The sequence below is a fragment of the Rattus norvegicus genome, chromosome X, assembly GCF_021556685.1.
Source record: "Rattus norvegicus strain SHRSP/BbbUtx chromosome X, alternate assembly SHRSP_T2T, whole genome shotgun sequence".
NCBI lineage: Eukaryota > Metazoa > Chordata > Mammalia > Rodentia > Muridae > Rattus > Rattus norvegicus.
This window is the reverse complement of record NC_141554.1, coordinates 42,040,048-42,046,819: the sequence shown is the minus strand read 5'-3', so window position 1 is coordinate 42,046,819 and position 6,772 is coordinate 42,040,048. Positions and strand designations below refer to the sequence as shown.

Below are 6,772 nucleotides of genomic sequence, written 5' to 3'. Positions count from 1 at the left end.
TCCTTTGCCTTTTATAAATGGGGAACTAAGGCCCAGATTATTTAAGTGGAAATATCAATTACTTAATGGTCAAACGGGTAGGCCACCACCAATTTCCTGATTGTGTACCAGGTAGTTTTACTATGCTATTGTTCTCTTTCTTATGCAGGTGTTAAGAACACAGGAGTCCAGGATTCGTGTTCTACTGATGACAGTCTGAACTCTATCACTTACTACCCATAGATGTTGAGAGAAGCCATTCAGTGTCATTTTGCCTCATTTTTTTTCATCTCCACATCTCACTACGGGCTGCCCTAGGGATTTAGTGAATATATAAAGTATGTGAAAGTCTAAAAATGTTGGTTGCTTATTTTGATTGTTAATATTTTAGATCAACCGCCCACTGTCTTCACTTGTGCCTGACCCTCATGTTCCTGTCACACTCTTCTGCCTTTGGGAAATAATGAATCTGTTTTAGAACATTGTATGCTTTGTCTGAGCACTATTTGGCCATAGGTCAATTACATCTGAAATTCTAAGGAGTACAGTAAGTAATGCTGCCCCTCCATGCCTCTTCTCTTGTCCAAAACCTAACACCACAGGGTTCTCCGGTGGGAGGATAAAAGGTTACCTACTCTCTCTCCTCAGTCTCTGCCATGTGTGTTCACTGTCCTGTGGCTGTGATCAAACTCTGCCATCAATTCAAAGAATCTGTTGAGTAAAGGCCAAAGTTACCCACTCTCTGGCTATTTTGGATAAATATCTAAGCAGGAACTTTAACCACCCACAATTTTTCTTTATCCCATCAGACAGTACCTGGGTAGGGAGGCAGGTGGTCAGAGCTGCTTCCTGGGAAGGGCAGAGCTCTCTTGCCTCTGGCTGGAGGGGTCAGGCCCTAACCACTTTCCTCTGCCTTAGGTGCTGTCATAGTTACGTTGATGTATGAGTCAGGAAGAGAATGCAAGGGACTGGAAGTGGATCAAAATATGAATTTTTAATTTTAGGGTAAGGACTGACTCATGTTTGTTTTTGAGGCATATTTCCTTAAAGTGTGTGTGTGTGTGTGTGTGTGTGTGTGTGTGTGTGTGTGTGTTTCATAGCTAGTTGTTTAAAGGGAAAGCATGCTTATTCTAGTATCTTTTTTAAACAATGTAAACAATTTGAAATATGAGAAACCCACATTTTAACTTTTTTTTATTGAAGTGTGACCTGTATCCAGTAAATATTCACACCATAGGTGAATAGTTCAATGAGTTTCATAAATGTAATCAGTAAATCCGTGTGAGCATCACCCAGGTCAAGATCAATAAATATCTGTACCATGCCAATCCTTCTTATTCTCTGATGGAAACTCCCCTTTAGCTCACCGGTGACCACTAGCTTGACCTGTGACAGCCCATATCAGTGGTGAGCAGAACAAACATATATGGCTGTTTGGCCTCCTTCACGCCAATTCTTTATGAGTTCCATCCATGCCCAGCCATGCCCAGAACAGCAGTAGTTCATATATTCTCATTGGCAGCCTGGTTTCTTAGTTTGTGATGATACCACCACCACCACCACCACCACCACATATCAGCCTCTCTCCTTTTATTCAGTGGAGGGGGGTTTGAATTTAGGCCCCTACACATACTATGAAAGTGTTAATAACACTAGGTGACATCTTCAGTCCTCTTTTTCCTTTTTTTTTTTTTTGAAGGGGGCTCTCATTAGGTTGCCCAGACTGTCCTTGAACTCATTCTGTAGCCCATACTGGCTTTGCCTTGAAATCACTATCCTCGTGCCCCAGTTTCTAGGATAACTGGGGTTATACTACCAGGCTGACCCTTAGTGTGTTCTATGGCCAATGGACACTTGGGCATTTTCTGATTAGCACAAATACTGTGGCGTGGTATCCTAATTTATCTTTCTTGGTAAATATACAACTCATTTCTGTCCGGGCTGAATCTAAGTGGGAATTCTTCATCATACAATAGTGGTGCCCAGTTTGGATATATTCTGCCAGAGCTGCAAAGTGCTAGAAACAATTTACATCCAAGTAGCTTTGTATAAGAATTCCTGTGGCTCTATACAGTATGAAGTCTGTTTTATACTAAGGCAAACACAACCATCTTAACCCTTTGGAATGACATGCAGCCTGTTTATTAAATACACTCCCCAGTTCCAGCCACAACTTTTCACTTGTTATGTAACCCGGATGAGCTTCCTGCTTTCCATCAAATCTCCCTTAATCCATTCAAGGAAAGGTCTCTCTGAAAACATTGCCCATTCATTTCTCCAGCTAGAGTGTTGTGAGTGTTAATAACTTGGTGTTTGTAAAACAAATTCAACCCATCCTGCCAGGCAGAATGTATACCCTGAACCTCGTTCAATGAGGCTAATGTAGCAGACTCAGTCACCCTACTCTGCAGATCTGCCCTTTGTAAATATCAGATTGTGAATACAGATCGAAATCCAATTTGGGAGAATAAAAAATGCTCTATTTCCCTGCAAGTTTTAAGAAACCAGAATTGTGCTTTCATGTTGTAAAGCACTTTGCAACTGAAGGCATTATTTGACGGGAGAGACCCAGGAAGGGACTTCAGACGGCTTTTCTCCTGGTCTCTACCTGAGATTCAATACTGTGGAAGCCTTATTCCAGAATTCTGTTAAATGGGGGTACTTTGATAAGTTGTTTAAGTGATCTGTATTTTACAGATCTAGTTTTTATTCTATGAAGGTGGAGATGCTGACCGTGGGAAAAGGTACAGGAAGCCAAAGCAAGGCCCTATAGTGCCACACTGCCCCCAGTGTTGCCCCCTCCCCCCAAGCAGGCAGAGGAATGATGAGGACCCCTACTTTCTCACTACCAGAAACCACTTAGCACGGTCCTTTACCAGGATGTTTCTCTTTTACCCTGCTCCTTTAGGAGAGTTCTGGTTTCTGCATTCAGGAATATTCTGGCAAAGGGCAAGGGTTCCCACCTATCAGGAGCATGCGACTCTCAAAGTAGCCAGAGCCAGGCCTTTGGGAATCAAGGGGACCCCTAAAGGTGAGCCGCTGGGTGGAGGCTGGGGTGGGGAAGCGCGCCCAGCTAGCTGCTCAGCATCCTAGGGGTTCCCCACTGCCTTGGCTGAAGCTCCCCGCGGGGCTGCTTCCCTGTGTTAGCGCCCCGCCCGCTCCCCACCTCCACGCCCAACCCCGCCACGCTGAGCGCTTGCCGCGCCACGCCGGGCCGGGCAGCTGCAGAGCAGGCGGGCAAGTGGTCCGGGAGCGGCGGGGGCGGCGCCCAGCCAGCGGGAGGGAGGAGGGACGCGGCCCGACGAAAGGGGAAAAGGAGGGTCCGAGGGCGCCAGAAGCCAGCCGGTCGCCAGGACCTGCAGGTGAGTGTGGCGCTGAGAAAGGTGATCTGAACCCCTCGGGGTCCTAAGACCTAAGCCGCTGAGCCAAAGACAGGCGACCCGCCCGGCGGGCTTGATGACTGGGAGGGTGACTGGTGTGACTCCCTGGGTTGGCGGCTCTGAACTGGAGCTCTTGGGCCGTCTGGAAAGGCAAAGAGCTTGGAGCCTGGCGGATCCTGGGCTCCGTAGTGGGAAAGTGCGTGCGGTGGGAAAGTAACCAAGCTATTCCTGCCTGGGAGGGAACCTGCAAATCGCAAAGCTGTAAATGATCTCAGACCCTCCCCACTGCTTTGGGCAAAAGAACCTGGAGCTTTACTCTGGAGGGTGATGTGCTAATGCGCGACTCCCTAGGACTCGGTTCACCTTGTCTGGCAGTAAGATTGAAGGGCATAGATGTGCCTAAAGACACAGGACGACGGATGGGCACAGCACCGATGTGCAGGGCCCAGAATAGGTGGTCCCCAGCGCAAGGAGATGGACTGGCATCCCAGAACCAAGGCATGACCATCGTCTGAAAAGGGCCTATCTGTCTTGGGATGTACACGTTTCCACCTGAGCTTGGGTTTCAAAATTCCAGAACCATGTACAAAGTGAGGGGACAGGAAGCATGACCCCGATGTCTCCCAACAGGAACACTAGTCTGGTCTGGCACAAATGTATGAATCCCTTGGGGAGCTTGTTAACATGAGACTCTGATTCAGTAGGTCCGGGGTGGGACCCAAGAGTTTGCATTTCTGTCTGAGCTTTCAGATAGTTCTGCTGCTGCCTCATGGACCACACTCTGCGGTCGGCTCTACACAACTGTCCTTTGTCTAACAGTCTGAAAAGCTTAAGAAAAACGGGAGGTCGGGAGACAAGACAAAACTCTAAGACTTCCCAATCCCAACTCTAACCCAGACACAGGACACTCACGCTGAAACAGATGAATCAGTTGCTACTCGTTTAGTAGAGAAATATCTTTGATGGCTCCACCAGTTTACTACCTGCCTTTCATTTAATGCTGTGATAACTCTTCATGTTTTTTTTTTTTTAAACAAAAAGATCTGGTTTTGTTTTGCTCTGGGCTCCACAAATTCTGTAGTGGATCCTGTCTTGTATCAGAACTGTGTCTGAACTGCTTTGGCAGATTATTAGGTTAACTCCTGCAGTTTTTCTTGTATTTCCCAACTTCTTCTTGGTTATCTGAAGTTTACGGAACCCTTGTCATACACGGTATGGCAGAATTTGTTGCTTTTGTTTTTAATATTAACGCTTAATGGCACATTAAGAACACCGTTATTTTTAAAGGAGCTTAATTATGGCTGGGTATGGTGGTGCCCATCTATAACCTCAGCTCTGGGGAAGTTGAGGCCGATGATCAGGAATTCAGGTCATCTTTGGCTGTAAGTGTATGTAAGGCCAGCTTTGGTTTCTGGAGACCCTGTGTCAAAAATGAAACAAACCCAAAAATCATTTTTAAGTTTGTTAATACATGGTATATTTAAGTTTCATGTCAAAGTAATCTGTAGGCCAACTGATTGTGCTAGTTCCAAATTATTTGGGGTGAGGTGCGGGTCTTTAGTGGCTCCTAAGATTTTGCTTAGGTGAGATCTAGAATGAGCTGGACGTTACTCTGGCTGCTTGTATGGGTCAAATGCAAAGACAGAGGATAAAAGCAGCCAAATTTTGTAGCTATTCAGGGATATTGTTTTTCATGCCTCAGCACCATGCCAGTCCTGATCAGATTCCCACATTCTTGCAAGGTGACTTTCATTAAATGGGGGATAAAGCAAGTCTAGCTACTACAAGGCATTGAGGAAATGCAGGGTCAGCAATCGTTCTTGCCCTACCCTCTGCAGATTACAGGTGTGTATACTTTTCTACAGGAAAAAAAAAGTCAGAAAAACAGAAAAGGGAAAAAATGCCACTCTAATCATGGATATGGGTTTCCTCAGCAGAGGGAGAAAAAGACTGAGAAATGGAATTTTGTTGGTGGGTTTGGCCAGGAAATGCACTGTTTTTGGTACCATGAGGCAGTTTCCAGAAATGGCAAAGTAAGTTTGCTCAGGTGTTATGGAAAACCAGAAGAAGCTGATTCTCTGTGGCTGATGCAGTCATTATAGGGACTCCAGGGGGTGAGAAATACCACGCCATGTGTCTGGCTTCAGGAAAAGCCTGGGAAAAGCACCCGTGTCAAGGGCAAGCGTTCTGTTAAAATGCTTATGCTTTCAAAAACACATAGATGCTTCATCTTGGTGGAACTTACTCCAGGGACCTGATGGGAAGCGGCGGAGTTTGGGGAGAATAGCCGTAAAATAAAGCCTCTAAAATATCCTGGTGAGCACTTCCATTTTATAAATCAACTTTATTCTTCAGTCTATTTTGTGTTTTTTAAATTGACATTAAATTTATTTACAAGAAATCACCCTTTTTAGTGTAAGATTTTAAAACACATGTAGTCATGTAACTACCACTAACTACATCCCAATACAGAGCTTCACCACCTCTAAAACGTCTTGATTGAGTCTTCAACGTCTTCCACCATTCTCAGTCTCTAGAATTTTGTCTCTTCCAGACTGGCTCATGAATGAAATCATGTACTGTACCGCATTCTCAGTCTAGTTTCTATTACCTAAGACAATACATTCGCTACTTTCTCTCTGTTGGTGAATATTCCCATTATTCTTTTTATTGTCGAGTAGTATTCCATATTTTATCCACTCATCAGCTCTTGATGGTTATGAATAAAGCCAATACAAATGTCCACAGATGGCATGTTGCATGAACACACATTTTCATTTCCCTGGGTTTAATATTTAAAAGTAAGATCGCTGTTTTGAACGGCAATTAAGTTTATTTTTAAAACCCCATCTAATTTTTCCAGAGTGGTTATAGCATTTTGTCTGTCTGTTTGTTTTGTGATACTTGGGATTAGACCCAGGTACTCACACACCTTAAGCCAATGCTCTGCCTGTCACTCCCATCCCCAGCTCTGTTGTCCAATTTGGCTTTCCAGCCACTGGGAAGTTCAGGTGCTTGGCACTTGGTATTGTTGGTTTGTTTTATGTTTTTAATTTTTTTGTTGGTGTTCACTTTTTAATTGTACATCAAAAAAACCACTATCTCAAGTCATTTTCAATTATGAGGGCTTGCCAATGCTCCAGTATTTTTTGTTTTGTTTTGTTTTGTTTTGCCTTTCAGAGAAACAGCTGGGCTGCCCCACCTCATTTTACTTATGTTGTGTTTTGAGTGAATCACTGTGTCTTTCCTAGTCATTACACACACACACACACACACACACACACACACACACACACACACACTCACACACTCACACACAGAGAGAAGGTAGAGGGAGGGAGGGAGGAAGGGAGGGAGAGAGAATACATCACAGCCTACTAGCAAGGTTACTGTATACTTATGACCAGAACACT

At 44.6% G+C, this 6,772-nt stretch overlaps 1 protein-coding gene across 34 annotated transcripts in view; it reads left to right on the top strand.

The window, feature by feature from the left end:
- Positions 1-3,182: 3,182 nt before the first annotated feature.
- Positions 3,183-6,772, top strand: part of Adgrg2 (adhesion G protein-coupled receptor G2) — a 125,595-nt gene continuing 122,005 nt past the window's right edge. For 20 of the 34 annotated variants that reach the window (XM_087599209.1, XM_087599217.1, XM_087599220.1 and 17 more), the window contains exon 1: positions 3,183-3,341. The gene's annotated coding sequence lies outside the window, so the exon portion shown is untranslated. Of the gene's footprint in view, positions 3,342-5,580; positions 5,676-6,772 lie in introns of those variants that run through there. The other 14 variants (XM_087599208.1, XM_087599216.1, XM_087599201.1 and 11 more) reach the window with 3 other exon arrangements.